Source organism: Trachemys scripta, chromosome 4, assembly GCF_013100865.1.
Source record: "Trachemys scripta elegans isolate TJP31775 chromosome 4, CAS_Tse_1.0, whole genome shotgun sequence".
NCBI classification, from domain to species: domain Eukaryota; kingdom Metazoa; phylum Chordata; order Testudines; family Emydidae; genus Trachemys; species Trachemys scripta.
In genome coordinates this window covers 106,994,602-107,016,364 of record NC_048301.1, presented here as the reverse complement: position 1 = coordinate 107,016,364, position 21,763 = coordinate 106,994,602, and the positions used below count along the sequence as shown (strand labels likewise).

General features: G+C 46.9%; 1 protein-coding gene across 1 annotated transcript in view; it reads right to left on the bottom strand.

The window, feature by feature from the left end:
- Positions 1-12,731, bottom strand: part of DUSP8 (dual specificity phosphatase 8) — an 87,333-nt gene extending 74,602 nt beyond the window's left edge. Inside the window, exon 1 of the mRNA XM_034770301.1 lies at positions 12,507-12,731. The gene's annotated coding sequence lies outside the window, so the exon portion shown is untranslated. The remainder of the gene's footprint in view (positions 1-12,506) is intronic.
- Positions 12,732-21,763: the final 9,032 nt, after the last annotated feature.

The following is a 21,763-nucleotide window of genomic DNA, read 5'->3' as shown; positions in this document are numbered from 1 at the left end:
CCAACTGTACTCCCATCAAAAGTAAAACTCATATTGACTTTGATAGGGGCAGGATCAAGCCTAAACATTGGACATGCAGCAACAGCAGATAACTCCAGCCTGTATGTAGTGCTGGAGAGAATACTGGAGAATATACTATAGGGGACAGTCCTGCACTGGGTGGACTAGACAGAAAACAAGTGATGGAGCAAATAGTTTTCCCCATCAAACACGGTCAGTGCACATCTGGACACAAGGAAGCAAAGGGGCAAGGAGAATACCACCTAGCTCTTTTCATCCATGACCTCAAAGTGCTTTACAATGAGAGGAAAGCATCATTATATCCCCGTTGGGAAAACTGAAGCACCGAGAGCTGAAGCGATTTGCCTATCACACAGTGACAGAACTCAGGTCTTTTCACCCTCTGACCAGCGCCGTGCCTATCCACTGGGCTAAGCAGCCTCTCAAGGTGCGCACAGGGCAGGTGTTGACAGAACTTGTCAGTAATTCTTGGCTCAGCCATCAGGGACGGCAGGAGATTATCTGCCGGAAGGATTGCTGAGAAAGTAACTGTCAGCTTATGGCCTGAAACACTGGCAGGAGCATTTAAGCTTCAGAGCTCTCCAGGTGCTTATTAAGATGTAAATTCTGGCACCGTTGCCAAGAATCTCCTCTCCCCCCATCCCTCCTAGTACTTAGGCACTTAGCAAACCCCTCTGCCAGCTCACACTACCTGAGGGATCCCTAAATCATGGGACTATTACTAATTATTAGTATTTTGCAGCAGCAATCAGAGACATGGGGCTCATTAACAAGTTAGCACCTCTGGTTTCCACAGCAACCATGTAGCTGCCAGGCAACAGCTGCGTCTCAAGCCCCATGGAGACATTAACTGGGTTTCTCTGCAGTAAAGGCACCTAGCAAGCAGCAGGAGCCTTGGCCTTGTCTTAACTGCACTGGCACTGCCAATATGACTCCAACCAGCCTCAAAATCTGCTTGGGTCGGGAGGAGGGAGGGAGAGAGGAATGCCCCGACTCAGATTTGAACTCACAGAGAGGACTACAGGCTGCTTCCACCCCCTTTGTCACACATCAGCCTACAGCCTTTGCCCATCTGCAATTCTCCTTTTTGCTACTGAGGCTAAACACGTACAACCTAGGTTAAAGGGCAGTTGCGGCTTCTGAGAACGACACCCAAACGCCCAGCCAGGATGGGGCACGTTAGGACTATGGGGTGGTGATGGGAGGAGGCAGCATCAAGTACCACTGCTAGGATGGCCCTTGGAGATTTATCAGCAGCTAACTTGGGATGCCCTTTAAAAAGAGATTCAACATCACTTAAATGACTCTCCCTCTCTAAAGGGAGATTCCCTGTAATTAACATATCCCGGGTGAGGATCCTCGTTAGCGGAACCTTGAAACACTGTCACCAAGATCTGTCAGCTCAGGGACAAAAACCAACTTAGCCTCTTCAAAGGAAAGGTGGGTAATGAAAACAAATGGCCATTAAAAACCTACGGATGATATTTTACTTTCCCAACAAGATAAAATGACTTGCCTCTAGGTTGCGTAAGGGATGGATCCCTCAAAAAAAAGCCTGATGGCAGGGAATTGCCCTTCCACCTCAAGCATTAGGATAACTACAAGAGAGCAAATCCCCATACAGGGATAGGTAGGTACTACAGTGGGACCTAGAGACCTCAGCCCAGCTCAGGGCCTCATAGTGCTAAACACTGTACAATATATATAGCAAGAGCTTACAATCAAAACAGATCAGATCAGACAAAGGGTGAGGGTAAGGCAACCTGCCCAAGGTCACACAGCAGATCAGAGAGATCTGGGAAAAGAAGCCATGTCTCACAGTCCAATGCCCTATCTAACCTTGGAGAGGATTCTCCCAGGAGAGACCGATGGGCAGAGGAACCAATACAGAAAGGAGAAACCACCACGCTATCTCTCACTTGAGACTATCTTTCACTTGGTCCTTTGTACTGCCTGACCTCCTCCACCTTAAGACCAAGGCCAAGCACAAGTTGTAGTGCTCTTACTGCAGCACACCAGGTGTGCAAACAAATCTCAGAACATCTTAAGAAGTTTGGAAGGGGAGCTTCCATTTTTGGCTCAGCATGGCAGCCCAGTGGCAGTCAGCACCCTCTTGAACGTACACAGGCCCAGGTGCTTGCTGGATCTCTTAGTCTTCCCCTCCCCCGTTTCCCCATGTTGCTGCATTTCTTCTTGCTTTATAGTTTAATTCCCACCCCCAAGTCTTATAATGGTTTCTTTCTGGTGTTTTAATGTTGGCAGGGACGCATGGTGGGAAACTGAAGCCTCCTGGGCTTTACATATGCCACTCTCTGCTGCAAATGGATCATGGACCATCTAGATCTGTACTTCTAAGGTTTGAATTGTGCACCAAGAACCACCAAATGGGCAACACACATTAGCATTCTTGGATGTTGGGTTTTCTGTAAGAGTCTCATTGAACCCCTAAGTCCAAAAGCACAAGAGTATTTCTGGTCATCGGATGTTACATGCACTAAGGAGTTCGAATCTGCTCAATGTGATGAATAGTGCATCAAGCACCACAAAGAAGTGGTGGCAGAGAGGCCTGTCAAAAACTCTGGCACATACTTGCATAGGCGCAGGTTTTGGCCTGAGACTGGGGTTTTTATGGACTACCTCAAGACTTGCCTCAAGCACCTCAAGATGAGCTGAGCTGTAGACTGTCAAAATCTTGAGATACCACTGAGCAGACAAGGAGAGCAATGGGAGAAGGAGGATGAGCCCTCTCCAGACAGGCTATAAGAACATGTTCCATGTATGCCCCTTAGTGGCCAATGTAGAGTACACATTGAAATCAGAAGGGTACAGGATCAGGCGCTGCAGGGAGAACAGGGTATTTAGTGGGGGCCTAGATAACATGCCCCCTGCAACGTGTGGCCATAAAAGAAGCCATGATCTTGCACTGTCTAGAATGGGAAAAGCCCTTCCTGTGAACAGGACACTCATGTTTAAAACACATGACAGCAGAGACCCTAGGGTTTGCCATGACCATGTTTTAACCACAATTGTCCTTGCCCACGCTCAGGGCAAAGCTTCCTAGAAAACATGGTAACTAGCACAATGTTCTAACACAAGGCTCTCCCCACACTCAGAACAATGAAGTCCCATGTCTCAGAGCTGAAAGCACTTCTTACTCCAACCCACTACTCACACACCTTAGCTGGGGTGAGGGAATGGGCTACACTGCAGTATTTGTCCTGTGCCTGTACATATCATCGTGAGGGACAAAGGTAATTCAGACTTACACTTCGGCACTTCTACTATACTAGCTCCCTAATGCTTGATATTTGACAAGCTCTCTGTATCTCCTTTGGGTACTCATGGGTGACAAGCCCCCTGCATCTCCTTTGGGTACCCACATGTTATCAGAGGTGGCAATATCAGGGTTTAACTTGGAAGGTTTCAGTGGCTTGATCACCATTCTGCAATAGGAATGGTTTGATGTATTGTGGTGAGACTGGCCTATTTCCCTTTGTCGGGGGCCCTGGACACCCTAAACGTACACCGGATAAATGTTCAGCCTCCTGGGAAAAGGATAGCGCAATGTTCTGTTCATAGCTGTTCCTAAGAATATTCCCCACAATGTTTATGTACAAGAGGTAATGATGCACAGGTCTGAGCTGCAGGAGTCGAAGATGGAAGCTCTTCAGGGTTGGATGATATAGGTGAGTAAGTGCCTCAGCATTTCACCACTAAAGAACAATCACAGGTGAAATGAGTTTGTGGGTCCCAACCAAGTCCCAAATGTATGTTGTCTAAATTAGAGCTATTCAGAATGAGTGACAGACAGTCACTGGTGAACCTGGGGACTGGAAAAAACAGAGGGGAGTGCAGCAGGTTAAGACCGAGGTGCAATGCTACATGTAGCCCATTTGCACTGTATAGCGTTATTAGTTCCTCACATTTATGAGGAAAAAGATAAAAATTGAATCCACTGTTTAGCAGAAACAACAGTTTAGAAACTGTAAAACCTTTCAGGGAGCAAGGTTGTTAATGACACCCATTGCAAACCGTGGTATATGAATGGACTCCAGCTTAGGTTCTCTGCTAGTATAAGTCAGCACAGAAGTCAAGGGAGTTTCACCATTTTACATCATCTGAGGATCTGGTCCTCCATTTCTAGGCATCCTAAAAATCCAGAAATTAAGCTCAACTCCAAAAAAGATGCTACGCTAATCTTCCAAGGGATCGCAGATCCACAAGTCTAGTCACATGTAAGACGTTTGGCTCTGTTTACATCCTGCCCAAATCCTTGTAGACCAAAAGGAAGTTTACCCCAATGCAGGGGAACAATCTAGTACTTGTCAATTGACGCTCTACCCTCCTGTCAGAACCACAAAAGGAAGCCACGACTCCTAGATTTCGAGTGGTTCACCTAGATCTAGAAGAATACACCCGGTAGGATGAGGAACACCTGGTATGCAGCGATATCCCGCTCTCACCTTTTTGCTTAGGGCTTGGGATGTATTATAGGGTGGTTTTGTTTAGTCACTCTGAAATCATGGAGGTCAAACCAAGTGACTTCTCATCTCTTCCATCCCTCCTGTACATCCGAAACCCAATTTATGGGCAGTGGCCACACAGAGTCAGGACTTGCTGTCGTCACACTGGCTGTCTTTCCTGAATAAGAAATCTCATTGTTCGCCGCACTGAAAGGGGGCTGGATATTGCACACTTTCCAGCACAGACCATCTCCTGAGGAGCCAGTAGTGTAATAGATGGCGAAATGCGTTTCATTCATTAACCAGTTCACCTGCAAAAGAGGGAGGGGGCTACACACACCTCTATTCTCCCCTCCCAATTCCGGGGGGGTGTTTACTTTTCAAGGCACACATGATTTTGCCATATTGTTTCAGACAACATAGTGTGTAATAGAAGAGTGACCTGATTCTACAGCATGATCCAGCCAGTTCCAACATCTGTGCTTCAGCGGGTGTAATGAAAAGCATTTTAGAAGTTTTGTCCTTTAGGACCCATTGCTGCCGCCCCAATAAGTTCTCTCTCCTCCCCACTTCTCTACCAGAGTCCTTCCGGATTTAGCCGTAGCTCAAGCCCATCTTTGTGTCAATTACTGCCTGGGAAAGGATTGCCCTGGCACCAGGCACATGGAAATTGAGAAAGAAAACAAAGGCAGACAAAATAAAAAGATACGTATTGCAAAGACACATGAAATGACACGTGTCATTGTTTAATGAGCAAACAGAATACGCACCTCCACCCGTATTTAGTGGTACAGCACAACTGCTTTGTGAGAATGTACATTCAGTGAGGTTCTGCAAAATCTGCAACCAGATGCAGCCATGTAAATGGATGGATTCGTTTTGTGGGATATTCAGTGTAACTTAGGATTCGGTGGTTATTCTGCCCTTTTCCTGCCTTCAACCCAACAATTTATAACAATTTGTCAGAGACTTTTTGGGCCTAAACAGGTTGACACCGGAGTCCTAAGCTCCTTTTGACCATTTGCCTGTGCTGCTGCATTCCACCAGGATCGGCACAGCATATGCTGAACAGCAGGCAACAAGTAAATAAGAACTCAGTCCATTTTGGCAGTACTGAGAGATTGTGCTTGAGTTCTGGGTCTCAGCCAAGGTGGACTGGCAGAGCTGTGGGAGGCTACTGTATAGGACTCAATAGTGGTCCCGCTGAAGTCAATGGAAACAAGACTAAGTCCACAGCACGTGCCTGAACTTTGCTAGGCATTAGCCAGGCTAGTGCAACCCTCTTCTCACAATCTCGGTGGGGAAAGTTGAACAAAGAAAAACTAGCAAAGCGTTTTTGGTTTCCGTGTACATATAAAATTTTCATACACTAGTTTAGTGGCCTAAAGTCAGCAGTGCTGGCACCATCTCTTGACCCAAAAGCTTGAGGGTTCAGCATGCGGACAACTGTATTCCAAGGAGGGCTGCTGGCCAAGACAGATGATGTTGGAATAGATACACACTCCAGCTACAACTCAAAGAAAATAAGTCATATTAATAAGGAGTTCAGAAACAAGGGCTGCTCAAATCCAGCCCATCCACTGATGTTTCCTCCATTGGTTTTTATTTATTAGACTACTCTGGAGACTGATAGACCCTCTTCACTTCAGCTGTAAAGTGTCAGAGCTATCTAACAGGGTTTGGAAGTCAATGGGAGTTGAGCAGCTTATGAAATCACAGGCTTACATGCATTTTTGTTTCACTCTTCTTGACACGGGCCACAAGCGCTTGGATAAGCAGATTGAAAGCTTGGTATAGTTTCACCATAATTTCTGCTAGAGCCTCTGTAACCTCAGTTGAAATATAATTTGCTAACTTTTTGCAGCAGCAATATTCCTGAAAGAATTAGTTTTTTTAAAGATTTATTATAAACGGTGGATGTAGGCATGCCACAACCCTACTAGCCAGATGACTCACACTGCTAGCCAGAGGCTAACAGGAAAGATGTGGTAAGGTCACCAGCAAGGCTCAGGGGCAAGTGCTGGGAAGGAGGGCGGATGTCAAGAGTTCCAGTAGGGCGCTCTTATTGGATCAGACCAGTGGTTTATCTAATCCAGTACCCTATCACTGGCACTGGCCAAGACCAGATGCTTCTGGGGAGGGTAGAAGAAATGCTGCAGCAGGCAATTGTGGAATAATCTGTCCCTACAGTAAAGTTGCCTTCAAAGCTCCAGCTGGAGATTGCCTTAGGCCCTAATATGAGAGTTTATAGTCTTTCCACAACTTTAGCAACTTCCCTTTTACTTTTAGAACTCAGGATGTAAATCCCTTGAGCGTGTTACATGGAAATGGAGAGAATTCCTCCTGCCAATTACTGTTACAGGACCCCAAAGTGCTCTACAGGTGTTCCAAAAGAACAAAAGGTCTCAGCCCCAAGGAATGGATAGGTTTATTTTAGATGAGACAACGAGTGAAGACAGACACACACACACTAAGGTGGGGAAAGATGAGTTACAATCAGAGACTAGCGTCCCTAGGTTAGGCATGTGCACATTATATGGCCACGTAAGTATGAGTTGGATATGACATAAACTTTTCCCGGTAGGTAACCTGGAGGACGCGAATACATAGCAAGGATGTGAGTGAGGAGAGGGTGGTGGCTTGGCAAACAGGAACCATCCGGGCATTTTGTGCCTGGGGAGCACTTGAAAGAAGACATGCAATGGGAGTGGGAACAGGAAACAAAGAGGGTGTCAAGGAAATGCTTCCAGCACCAACCCGGTGACTAATACAGTACAGCTACACTACGGACCTTACAGTGGCACAGCTGTATTGTTGCCGCTGCGTCATTGTAAGGTCTCCTGTGTAGCAGCTCTGTGCCAGCGGGAGACGCTCTCCCACTGACATAGCGCTGTGCACACCGGTGCTTTTGTTGGTCAGGGGAGTGTTTTTTTCCACACCCCTGACCAACAGAAGTGCTAGGGTAGATAAAGCCTATGTTACTTATTTCAGACCCAATTTCACTTCCATGCAACACAACCCTAGTATTAACCCTAACATCATCTCTTGCTGTTTATTTTTGTAAGACTGTCGACATAATGGAGCAAGATTTTCAGAAGTGACTAGTGGTTCTGGACCCTCTGCCCCAATTTGGGGTACTTTCATAGGACCCGAGTTTGAAAGGATGGGTACTCACACTTTCTGAAATATCAGGCCCCTTCAAGGCATCTCAAGTTGGGCACCCAAAGCCTCTGGCCACTTTTGACAATTGTGACTCACAAATGTAAAGTCTTGAAAGCGAGACTGTAGAAAACTTCACATGCGGTAAAGAAGGGAGCCTCACATTAGTTCAGACTACTTCTCTTAGGGCTTGTCTAGGCAGGAAAGTTGTTCTTATTCTGCTATAGCCATGCTGATCAATTTCTCCAGGTAGACAAGTCCTTATGTTTGGTTTATGTCCCGCTCATCCACAGGGGGCTTTGAGGTTTGAATGCCTGAGAACCCTCCTTGGCAACACTTTCCACAAGAGGTGAACTCCTATACGCAGCTCCTGGAGCAGAAAGGGATAAGCTGTTGGCCCTTGTAAAATTGTATGTTAAATAAAAGAATTGGTGGCAAAACTGTGTGCTTCAGCTATGGCTCAATAATGCCCCCTATACTCTATAATGGCTTTGCCAGCCAGGTTTAAACAAAAAAGCCAATGTTTCAATATAGGTTACATTGCACTCCAGCCAAACAAGTGTCTAATGTGGTTCGAGCATGTGGACAGGCCAAAGCCATGTTAGAAGAGCACTCAGAAAAGCATTCTGGTTTCCGTGACCATTAGTACGATAATGTTTACTATGCTGGGGTGCTATGTTATTACAGTACAATTGTGCCTGAGCATCGGGTCTCGCCTGCATGCATGGGACTGCATCATATTACAACTATGTTACGCAACCCAACCGCAACTCTAGCTCTTTCCACCCATGGAGGAACAAGCTGTGTTAGGACAGAATCGTGATGTTATCATATTATCACACAGTGCCTTGGTACACTGTCTTTTGCAATGTAGATGCTCTGTAAGCCTGTGGTTTTCAGCCTTTTTTCATTTGAGGCCCCCTAAAAAACTGCAAATGGAGGAACCCCTTTAGAAATCTTAGACATAGCCTGCGGACCCCCAAGGGGTCTGAGATCTACAGGTTGAAAACCACTGTTCTAAGACAAGTTACTAACACATTCCTAAATACATGGCACTTCCCAGGCGTGCCTGAGAAAATCTCTAAGGAAGAGCTAATTTAGCTTCTTATCAAATGAATTATCTTGGCCTGTTCACCTCCCTTCCCCACCCCACCCCTCTTGATTAGGTCAGGCATCTCTTCCCACTTTGCATCAGGTGTGACAGGTGCATCTTAGAAGAAATTCCGAGCTTGAAAAACAGGTTTTAAAACCCAGCAGCCATTAGGATGCAAAAAGCATTTTCAAGCAGTGCATACTCTTCCCTGCCAGGACCCCAATATTAAAGGCAATCACTACAAAGGTTTTGCACTCAGCAGTTTCAAAGCCAATACTATACCTGGGCATTTCGTGTGTAGCATTCTGCTAAACAGAAAGGAAGCGAGAGAACCTCTCACTGCTGTTGATTCCTGCTATCACCTTTTACAGTTGCCATTGAACTCACAGCTCAGGATAAAAGATCTATGAAGGCTTTAGACTATTTTCATCCACCACCGCCCCACCCCTCACCAGCATAAGCCATTATTTACTAGCTCCCTTCCTCAATCACCTCCTCCTTCTCAATAGGTTTCAGTTTCCAATAGCTGTTCAAATACAATAGTGATAGGTGCCCTAGGAGTGGAAGTGATCAATCAAAGGCACCGAGAGCCAGAATACAACTGCCTTTTTCCAAGTTTCATTCAGGATCTTTAGTTCATTACACATCTGCTACTTTATCACATGCACCTTAGCACAGCCCACTCACCACCTTGGGAGCCAGACTTCAATGGTGCTACCCAGCTTTACAGCAACTGAGGATCTGACTCAAACAGCCTTCTAAAAAACCCAGCGGGTGCCCCCTATAACCATTCCGTATGTGTATATTAGTCTGTTGATGGGGGGGGGGGGGGGAAATGAGGTGGAACATCGCTCCTTCCCACTCATACTAAGAGAAGCTTCTTCAGTTTGCGGGGAAGAATACGTTCAGTCTCCCAGGGGTTGGTTGGTTGTTTTTTTAAATCTAGGACTCTCCAATTTACCGAGAGGTAGTTTGGCAATAAGGGAGATGGATGACTAAGAAGTCTCACCCTAATACCTATTGTATTTTATCATCAGTAGCTGTGTGGGGTGTCCAAAGGGAGATTATAAACTCTCTCAAGGCAGGCACCAAGCATTATTTCCCTTCAGTGTACCTAGCACCCTTTGTTGGGTGCTGTGTAAATAAACATTAAGGGCCATATTTTCTAGCGTGCTCAGCACCTAGCGGCTCCCTTTGCTGAGTGCTTTTGAAAAAGCTGGCTACTTCTGTACATACCTACAGCCTTGTACAGGCTAGGATTTAAAGGCATGCTGTTAGAGATGACTAGAGGTAGTTAGCAGGCTAGTAAAGACAAAGCAATCTAAGGGCACATCTTCATTAGCAACGTTAGTGGCTTGTGTAGTCGCAGCATAGCAAAAAAGCCCACACCTCCATGAGGGGTGTAACTCCCAGCGCTGGTGCACGGTCTACACTGGCACTTTACAGCGCTGAAACTTGCAGCGCTCAGGGGGGTGGGGAGTGTTTTTTCACACCCCTGAGCGAGAAAGTTGCAGCGCTGTAAAGTGTCAGTGTAGACAAGCCCATCAGATGTGATAAGTGCAGCAAGTTAAAGCCTAGCAGCATTCAGTGTTGGCATCTTGGAACAAATCTGGTGGAGAGTTCAGACTACACTTTACAAACATTAACCACCTTGAGTTAACTCCAGGTCAAAATTCATGTGTAGACTGAAGCCAGGTGTACACTAGACAGTTTTACCAATATAGGTTACATCTGTAGGGGTGTGAAAAAATAATCACACCCCCAACCAGCATAACCATGCCAGCAAAAGCCTTAGTGTAGATACAGTTACACTGGGAAAAAAAAAAAAATCCGATCCATTACTTGTATTGACCTAGTACCTGTACTAACACAGCACACACAAAAACAGTCCCTGCTCCGAAGGCTTTCAGGCTAGGTTTGCCAGTACAGCCTATTTTATTCAGGGAACTGGTAAAACCCATACCAGCAAAAGAACTCCTTTGCTGGTATAAGCTACATGTGCACTAGGGCTACAGCTGTAACAGCAAACCCTTTCTGGTGTTGACAAGGCCAAGCTTTTAAGTGGGAGCTACTGGGTACTGAGTTTATGGGCAGGGTTTTGTTTAATGTGTAGACAGCCATGCCCCCAAGGCTTTTGCCTTATATGAAAGTAATTAAGGCTAAAATAAGTCAATTGACACAATCTCATTGCCGCAGTGACCTCACCTGTTATTCAGCTGCAAAAGTGTATCAGACAGCCAATCCAAATCTTTAGCATTCTGAACTTAAGACCTCACTGGTTTTATACGCTTAACAAAGCCTCATTCAGTCATCATTCCATCTACGTGCCCAAAACCTCTTCGCTAGTGACAACTTTGCAGTGCGTTTCTGATTGTAAGCTCTTTTGGACGGGGAACATCTTATTTTTGTCCTGTATGTTCACGCCCCTAGGACAATGGGGCCGAGATCCCACTTAGGGCCTTTAGGCCCTACTGCAATACAAATAATAAACATGCATCATCATCTGCACCCAGCAAATCCAAATGTCCTTAAACAGAAGGCAGGTCTGCAGCACCTCCTTCCTTACAACAAAAACCACAGATTACAGCCCTGCGTCTCCCATAATGTAGGCTGAAGCACTGACGTCAGCTTTTAAGTACTGACCAAGCATTTATTTTTTTAAGGGATTTATTAACCAATAAGCAAAAAAAAGCCCCAAGAATCTTTCATCTAAACTCTTCGGAACATTTCAGCTCTCAGTGCTGAATCACTGCACAAACACCACCATGGTTGCAGGCTGATGCTCCATCCGTGCTCACGCGGGGGAATCATTTTAAGTAGCAAGCTTAACTCCTTGCTCGCTAGCAGCTCCCTTCGAGCAATGGCAGGGAAGCACTGCGAAATCCTCCTGCTGCACACACGCCCGTTTTCTTGGGTTCCTTGAAACACCAAGGACATAAGGCGACACACCATTGGGAAACCACAGGGCTGTTAACACCAGCAGCCGCCCAAACGTTGAGCCTGAGCCCAGGACGGAGAATACTGGTAAGACACTGCCTGCAAAGCCCAGCCACATTGGAGCCCGGCTATTTCCCCGATCTTCTGTAAAACCCCACGGCATTAGAATAGCAAACCGCTAACATATGTTCCCCCACGCTGCAGCCGCAACCGCCCCCGCCTCCCGTACACATACACACACACACGCTTTTAGCTCACGCGGGAGGATCATGTCATTTTATTTGCACCCAGCATGATCAGGATTTTGTTTGAACTCCTATCTAAATAAGCATGCAGTTCCCTGTCAGCAGCTCCCTGTATGATATCACCCAGCACGGGATTTGGTTTTTATTTTTTTTGTTTTGGGTACGCACGCAAGGTGAGTTTCCAGTCCGTTTTGCAAAATAACAAATGTTTTTTAAAACGTCTATCGGCTCTGGGTAATAAACACAACACACTCACAATTACATCTCCCCAACCATTCCCTCCAACGCATGCCTTGCAATCACCGATTCATGCACCACTTACCGCATCTTCCTAATCTTACCCCCGCATGTAAATACAAACGCACAGCATATCTCTGTGTGTGTGTTGCATTATATATAATTGGTGTCAAGATCAGGAAGATGCAGTACGCATCTATATAAAAAAATACACCTCTACATCAGAATTTTCTCCCCAGCTCCAACCCCCAGGATCTATTGCAGAAATCTGCAGGGTCACTCAAATACAAAGCATGATTAGAAACCCTAGGCCACCCCCTCTTCTTCCCTTACAACATTATAAACACTTACCCTCCCGTATTTCCTCTGCAGCCGGGGGAATTAGAGCTCCTGAGGTTCTCCAGCTGATTGCAAATTTCTGCACATTCGTCAGGATAATTAAACGCAATTACAGAATGATCAAATGAGAAGCCATGCAAGGCTGGTGCCAGTGCTGATGATGCAAGTTCTAGCCCCTTGCAAACACATACAGGCACCCACACTGAAATGTAGTCATAATACTAGCCCAGTAAGTGAGGGGCAGGCATGTGGGGTGGTGGGGGTGGATGGCACAGATAAGCATTAACAGGGCTGAAGGGATCCAGGAAGACAGAAGGTTGCACTTTAGAACTAAAAATGAACTGAGGATGAGGTCATGCCTTGAAAAAAAAGCACCTGACGTCACCCCCAGCCAATCAGAGAGCGAGGCTCAGGGGCAGGGTGACGTCAGCCTCTGATCCTGGAGCTTTGGGTGCAGATTAAAGGGAGACAGGCAGGCAGAGCTGCAGTTTAAAAGGGGTAATGGTCTAGTTTCCTCCCCCCTTTTTATTTATTCCCTCCCAGCCTGTAAGCTCTTAAAAGGGAAATGCACCGTCTTACCATCTACTGAAGGAGATGGGAGAGCGGTGCAGGGAGTTCTAGGCAGCGGTGTAAAGCAAGCCACTCATGCTAAATCAAGTTGGCATTTATTGTTAGAAGGGAAGGGTGTGCAGGCTTGTGTCATCAGCACACAGATATGCCCTGCTGTTCACAAAGAGGAACTGGGAAACATTTTCCAATGCCAAAGGGAGGGGAGAATATTATTGACTAAACCTTCCATGCAGCAGCCTTACGTTTTCAAATCAGATTTCATTTTGGAACGATGCACCTAGTGTCCTCCTATAGGATTTTACCCTAAAAAAAAAATCCCACCACCCTGGAGCCTTCCTCTTTGCATGCAGGGAGTGACCCAAAGCTGCCTGCTCAATTTATGGTGCTTTGGGAGGAAAGAAAAAGTATAGCTAAATGATAAGCCCTTAAAATAGCAAAGGAAAGGGGAGCAAGGAGCCCCCCAAGTCCTTGCTTTGTGGGTGGAATGTAATTTAGAAGCTGAGATTATCCATCTCTTTCTGTACAGGAATTCCAAGCTTCCGCCTCCTGGAGTTCCCCTAAAACAAAGGCCTGATCGATTGTTGTTGTTGTTGTTGTTGTTTTTTAAGGTTCCTTTACAATCTTCTTTATTTCCCGTAGGGCAGGGTTGTTTTTCTCCTTGGCATTTACTTTATTGCCCACTAAACAGATCAGCCACACGCAGTAGGGAGCTATAAGGTTTCATTCTTTCGGTGGTGCTGCTATAACACTAGCGTGTCTGTTGGATCGCTCACTATGGCATGGGGACTCCCTTCAGCTCAGGTACCCTACTCTCCGACCCACCATGGTTCAGCCTTGGGAACACTGGGCAGTGTTAAAAAGACAAGAGGACAATTTGGTGTTTGCTTCCCCCCCCCCCCAACTCCCCTTCTTTACAGCACTTCTGTCCCCCTCAGCTCAGAGGCTTTCCCTACATCAAGCATCATGCTGGCTGAGCAGAGGGTGGTATTTCCATCTCACCCTAAACACAGGATCGTAAGGTGACCAGACAGCAAGTGTGAGAAATCGGGATAGGGTGGGGGGTAATAGGAGTCTATGTAGGGAAAAAAAAAACAAAATCGGGACTGTCCCTATAAAATCAGGACTTCTGGTCACCCTACAGGATAGCTCCGATCACTCCCCCATCTGCAGCTGTGGGAAATTTCCTTCATCTTCCTCCCATGCTGCTCCAAATGCACAGGAGAGACTCTCTGCAAAGCCACTATGTTGCCTCCTTTAAATCTCTCCTGTACTGCATGCCTAAAACACACACTGCAGTGGCTGGGCAGCTGAGGTGCTGTGACCACATTATGATTAGTGTAATGTCTCATCTACCTTCTACTCCCCCTATTTATTTTATCCACTTGCTATTTGGGGGCAGGGATTGTTTTTTTCCTCATATGTGTGCAATAGTGCCTAGACAATGAGGCTTTGTTCCCTAATTGGGACCTCTAGGTACTACCATATAGAATGAAAATTCATCAGAGAGATTGGTCCAAGCTGCAAAGTTCAGGTTTGGCTCTGAACTCCCCCAAAATCTGGAGATATGCCCATACAAACCTCTAATTACAAGCACTGAAGACTCTAGACCAGCTTCCCAGGCCTGGCCAAGCTGTGCTTGTTGTCGGAATTAGTGTTGAGAAGGGAAGGTGGCTCTCAATTACAGCTATTTGAGAATTTTCCAACAGAACAGTCTCTCCAAAAAGACCAATTTGATAAAATTGAAACATTTTGTTTCAACTTGATTGCTTTGACTTTTCCATTTTATAATTTATAACATAAGAAGAGTTAAATAAATAAAGTTGAAAGAAATGTTTTGATAAGGTTGACATGTTTTGCAGTGTTTTGTTTTGTAAATATTTCTGAGATTGACAAATTTGGGACAAAACCAAAATTCAAAATCTCAGATTTTCCCACAGGACAGAAATTCAATTTTTTGATCAATTGTACTCTTGTTATCTTTCTGCTTTGCTGATCTTGGATCTGAACCACCACCTAGATTAATTTAGAGCAGCCCCCGGCTGCTCTAAATTATATCACTTAGAAAAAGTCCCATATGAATTACTAAAGTGCAGCATGCGCTGGTCATGACCTCTGCGACCATCAGCCATGCTTCTGACCAACTCAGGAATAGGCAGGAGAGGTGCAGGGGCAGAGATACAATCCCCAGCTGCCTTGTTTGTGTGAATAAGAGGGAGCTCAGGGCAGGATCTGACCCTGTGGCCCAAATTCTGCCTTCAGTTACACTGGTGCAACTTCCATGGAAGTCCATCAGCCCCATTCAAGCGAGGGCAGGATTGGGCCCTGTGTGATTCAGGGGCAAATTACATACAGAAAGTAAGTCATGGCATAAAAATAGTAAATAGTGAATGCACCACACAGGAGCCATGAAACCAGCATCTGAGGGGAACAGACTCTGGGGCCTGTTGTCATTTGACTGCATCGATTTAGAAGGGAGGGGGAAAGAGAAAATGAAGGCAAGGCTGGAAGAGAGATGAGATTCAAGATATCCGTTCCCAAGGCCCTCTGTGAGGGCCCACCAAACCCAAAAGCCAGCCCTCAGAGCCAGCACACATTTGGGCCCCTTGGAGAGCTAACATCATCATATGATGTGTTGTGGGGGGGGGGGGGGGGGGGGAGTCATGCTGTGATGGAAGGCCCCACCCCCATGCCACCCTAGTGGGCACAGAACCACCAGCCAGCCAAGAGATCTGCAAAAAGAGCAGTCATTTCCTTTGTGCCGTTGGATGTGGCCTGACAGCCTCCAGCTTAAAGAGGGATTACATTTTAAAAGCAGAGGTTTTGCTAATACTTATGAAAGCAAGGAAAGACTCCCTCCCCTTCCCTGCCTCCTTACGAGGACAGAGAAGGATTTTTTTTTTTTTTAACTTTCTCCTCTCCAAACATGTACAGATCAGCTGGCCAAATCAGGATTTCAAGCTATTACAGTTACTTAGATTGCAGGGGATCGTCTTTTGTTTATACATTTGTACAGTACCTAGCAGGCTTGGCCTTTAGGTGCTTCCATGATGCAAACAACCACCACCAGCAGCTGGGAAGGACTTAGGTCCCCCTAAGTTCCCCTTTACAGCCACAGGAAATTGATCATGGGAGATACATCCAGGGCACTTGGGCAGAGAAACCATCACTGGGAGTAGCAGGGGCAAAGTTATTGAGGAAAGTGCATTTTATATGCACCTAAAATGCAGAACTGTGCTAATTACAGCTTTGGTTACACCAGGGATTGGCCTGGATTACAACCATCACAGGCCAGACCATTGTAGTCACACTTCTGGTATGAACCTCTAGCACCAATAGATAGAGCTGCTATTAAGGTACAAATCATAGCTTACAACAGTCCTGACTGTCTGCTCGAGGGGGTTGGGCTGGCGTAGTTGTACTGGTAGCTAAAATCCCCAGTATAGCCAGCGCCCTCATTTCAAATGGAATTTATATAATATTCTCTCTCCCCTTCGGCCTAGTCTCAGTCTTGTAGCACATTCCAGCAGCAAAGTGATGGGGTTTAATTCTGTACTGCCTTGCAATTATGAAGGCAGCCCTTTATACCTGGTCAAAGTGCACAGAGCACACTGCAGCTCGAACATTTCAAACCAACAATGGCTTTCTCTCGTCAATGAAAATTCATGAAGGTTTTTTAGGTTGTTCTCAGAAAATTTAAACCAAATGAGTTTGTCATAAAACGGTTCAGGTTTCATCCCCCCCACCACCTTTTTTCCTTCTTCCACACCTTTTTCCAGTGGTAAATTCAAAACAAAACAAAAAAAGGAAGGGGGGGGCAGAGGAAGGAAGAACAATCTGAAAATGTTTGAAATCAAAGATTTTAGATTAAAAAAGTGTGAAAAATTCAAATAGCTGAAAAGTCATTGACTTTTGAAATTGGATGAAGATGATTTCAAAAATGTTATAGAAAAAAAATTCAACTTGATTTCCAATCAGTTCTAGCAAGACGCTATCCAGATCAGAATTCTCCGTACAGCTGGCTGAGATGAGGACATCATGGCAGGCACTGTGTTCTGAGCCAGAGTTGCGTGAGCTGGGGATGAGGATGCTGAACATCCTATTTGCAGTGGCAGGTGACTTCTGGTCAGAAAACAAGGACTAGGGAGATGGTAATAAAAGTCCAATGGGGCAAGGAGTCCTAGGGGATTGTGGGAAGGCATTGCAGGCCTAGTGGCCCTCTGTTGTGGTACTGGGTTGCTGCATCTGCACTGGACATAGTGAGAGGGAGTAACTCATTGTCTTCCCTCTGCCTCCAGATGTGTTAGCTCGCTCAGGTGATGCAACCCCTGCACATAAATGACTGGTGAGCATGTTTGGAGTGGGGGTCAGAGTAACAGGGACACTCATGCTTCAGCTCATGCTAAATCGCTAGCGAGGACAAACCCTTGGGAGACGAGATAAGCCTAGTGCTGGGGCTCAGTTGGTGCTAGCCGGGGGTGGAGTAGAATAGACCAATCACAGATACTTTTACCAAATCTTCATTCCAATGCTCTGCACTAGCATGCCTGGCCACTGCTCTACCAGTGCCAGAGCAATGGCGGGGATTAGCTCATTAGTGGCAATACAGCTGTCACACAAGGCAGTGGAGAATGAGGTCCACGATCCCATCCACTTCACCGCAGCAAAAAAAAACCAAAACAAAACAACTAAAGAGGCCCACAGGGGCCGCAGGGACATGCCAGCTGCTTCCGGGAGTGGCGCAGGGAGGCAGGGAGCCTGCCTTAGCCCCGCTGTGCTGCTGACTGGGAGCCGCCTGAGGTAAGTGCCTCCCGGCCAGAGCCCTCACCCCCTCCCACACCCCAACCCCCTACCCCAGCCCTGAGTCCCCTCCTGCACACAAACTCCCTCCCAGAGCTTGCACCCTGCAGCCACTCCTGCACCCCACCCCCCTGCCCAGGCTCAGCCCAGAGCCCTCACCCACTCCCGCACCTCAACCCCCTGCCCCAGCCTGGTAAAAGTGACTGAGAGTGAGGGAGAGTGAGCGATGGAGGGAGGGGGGCAGGGCCTTGGAGAAGGGGCGGGGCAAGGGTGTTTGGATTTGTGTGATTAGACAGTTGGCAACCCTACCTGGGCTGTGTAAGGGGAGGACAGGAGAGCAGCAGCCGATGTGGGGGAAATGACTTGGATGTTCCGAGCACTTGTTGTTGATCCTGGCTCCCCGCCCCTTACAGCTCCTAAGGGGGCACAGAGGAATGTTGGGAGGGTGAGCAGTATCTGTATGTCACCACTCGCACCTCCCCCCGCATGTTCCTGCTCCTGGAGGAAGCAGAGAGAAATCTGGATGCATAGGCGTTAACTTTCCCCAGCGCCAGTGGGTGCACGGTGCCCCCTCGACCATGGCATCCTGGGCAGTCGCCCAGGTGGCCCATCCCTAAGGCTGGCCCTGGACCTATGGCTCTGACTTGGGCATGTTACAGGAGAGTGACTCTGTAATAGTTACTATTTGTATTACATTAGTACCTAAGGTCCTAACTGCAGCAGGGCCCTGTTGCACTCGACACTGTACATACACACTTTAGACCCCTCTTGTCTCTTGCTATCTAAATAGCCAAGTTTTAGTATGGGGAATGGAAGTAGAGAGAGAATAAGTGACATTGCCTAGTACCCACAAGAATGAGGGAGCAGTGTCATGAGTTGATCCCAGAACTCTCAAATCCCTGTCTATTATCTTAATCACAATGCCAACCTCACTCCATTTCCCCCAGCATACTCATATGGAGATTGTTCAAAACAGTTTACTAGCTGGATTGTTTGTTATTTGAGAGCAGGGGCAGGGTTTTGTTTCAGACAGACACAAACACACAACTCCCCCCCAAAAAACAAACAGCACCCCACCTTACTTTTCCATTTTCCCCCCATTTTTCCTCTTGCCCGAATTTCAGGCATGTCTGAATATTGACTACATGTGAACTGTATGTCTGGAATACAGGTTACGCACTTCTATGTGTGATCCTTTTCTTCCAATGATTCCATACATTTTATCAACTTAATCTCAGTTCAAATGTACAACTTGAAATCTGGGTCACCTATTATTTGTACATTTAGTAAAAACCTCAACCTGATCATTTGGAAAGCTAGGGAGAGAAAGCTGGTTTGCCAGGAATTCCTCATCCATTTAAAGGAATTACTTCTCAACCTGAACCGTGGTTACCCTGAACTACGGAGGAGTGGCCCCAGTTGCAGCCAGCGGTGTAGCTGCACCAGTGCAAAGGCTTAGAATTGTCAGGCAGAGCTGTTGTCTACATCAGCTTGAAACCAGCACTATTTGGGGCTTATTGCACTGTACTTTAGCTACACTAGTTTGTGCCACTGCAGCTATACTAGGGCTGAAAGCAGGGTAAACAAAGTTAAAGAAAGTTCCATCGGTTCCCATGAAGTTGTTCTTTAGTCTTCACTGTGCTCTGAAGTCTCCGGCCTTGCACCACTTCAGTGAATAGGGAGTGTTGCCATTGACTTGAATGGATGTAATGTAGAGTCCTAGAAGAGCAGGCCAGTCCAGCATGGGGAGGGGTCAGCATGGGTTCCCTATTACTGTAGCTCAGTGAATACTAGCTCACATGGCAGATCAGCCAGGAATGGCCCCACTGGAGTGCAGTTCCGTTTAGGGCTGCCTGGCAACCATTAATGGCCCACATCAAAGTTCATTGAAGTCAGGGGAAAGACCTTCCTTGACTACAATGGACTTTGACTCAGGCCCTAAAAGAGCCAACTCTCCTAGCTAACTGACCCCCTGTTTACCTGGTGGTTTTCAGTGTACTTCAGGCTACAGATACATGGGGCTCACTCTTTTCCAGCCTAGCAGCAGGCCTTGGAATGGAATCACAAGGCTACATAAGAGCTTCACCATGCCGGAATCAAGTGGCAAGCCACCCACCCCATTGCAAAGCAACCGTCATGCTGAAAGAGAATGTGCCACACAGCTGATCTGCAGAATGCTGGTCCAAAACCTTTGTATTCAACACAGAAGTGCCACTCTAACCCAATGGCAGTAATTAGCTTGCTAGAGTGTCCATGCTAGCTCATCTTTCAAGGGTACCTAGCCCTACCTTAATGGCCAGTTGTCAGTTTGGTAGCTTTGCCTGAGAAAGTTGGGGATCAGAGGAGTGATTTGTTTCCCCTGTAAATAAAGGCCACCTGAGAACATTTTTACCTGTTAAATAAGTTGGGGAAGGAGAAAAGACCCTGAAACCTTAGGATCCCCATGCCCAAGTCATAATATAGGATTCTCCCTCCTCACTGTTGCAGAGCAAAGCAAATCCTTCCTCTCTCCACTCACCCAGGGTCTCTGCCCATGTACAAGTTGGGGGTGGGGAAGCTTCTCTCTGACCGCCCCCAAAGAGCAATCAGTTTAACCATATGCATGTCTGAGAATGGCTTTAAATCTCCCCGCCCATTTGCACCCCTGAGTGAACCTCAATAGCCAAGTTATTTGCCTTTTTTCCCCTCGAATCCCAGGTTTGTCATTTTCAATGCTGAAAGCGTCTGCTGCCCTCCAACCTGTCCCGTCTCTGCTCTGCGTTCTCCAAGACAGCCACAGAAATGCAGCATGGTGCCTTGGCCCGCAGCACATACTGCTGGATTTGCAAAATGCCATTAAAATGGATATGAAATCTCACCCCACATTGCCCAGGCATAGGCAGAAGCAGCTTCTGCCAATACTTTTAATGTTGCTGGCTGCAACGCTTGCACTGATTTCCAAGGATTAGTTTTACAGTTGCACTGAGAGGCCCCAACTAAGATAAGGGCCCAGTGCTAGGAGTTGTACAGACCTCTGAAGAAAGAGCCCCTGCCCCAGGAAACCTATGGTCTCATCTGACAAGACAAAGTGGGGGAGGAGAAACTGAGGTGAGTGACTTACCCAAGGTCACACACCAGGTCAGTGGCAGAGCCAGGAATAGACTCCAGGGCTCCTGTATCCCAGGCCCCAGCCCTGCCTATCCAACCACACGGCCTCTAAGTGCTGCCGCCTAAGGGTCTCACAGAACATCCTTCACTGAGCAATGGCGGAGCTGAGGAATGTTGTGTTTTAGTGAGAGGCAGTAGGGTTACGATGCCGGGGGATGGTCACGTTGTTTATTTACTACCCAGAAAACAGGAATTGGATGCACAAGTTATGTTACCGTGGCAGGCCAGCCTCAACTTGTGCAGAGTTCAGGACGTTGAGGGTTAAGTCAGCTGCTGCCCTCCCCCCCTTGACTCACCAAGCTTTGCCCTGGCACTACAGCACACATGCCACCTCTGACCAGCTCCAGGGTAGGCACTGCCCTCCTCCTACGGGACCTAGATGTGACAGGCCGATGGGCCAGATTCACAGACTGTGTCAGTTGACTCCAACCACACTCAACCAGTTTATATTAGCTGAGAGAATTTGGCCCAGGGTCTGAAGCTGGCTTGACACCATTTGCAGCAACAGTGGCATCATCAAGCACTGAGCATTTGGGGGAGGAGGAAGGCAGAGAGCCAGCAGGAAAATGGCCAAGCCAAGCATTGCATAACAGCAGTATGTGTATTTGTGCACATGCCTGACATACCCCGTGCTCTAGTTGGCCTTGGAGACCCCAGCACGGAAGGGGTTAATCTGTAACGCCACAAACTGTCCTAGTGGGTGCATGACGACATCAATACATACATGTATGTGTTCAGTACAAACATGTGAAGTC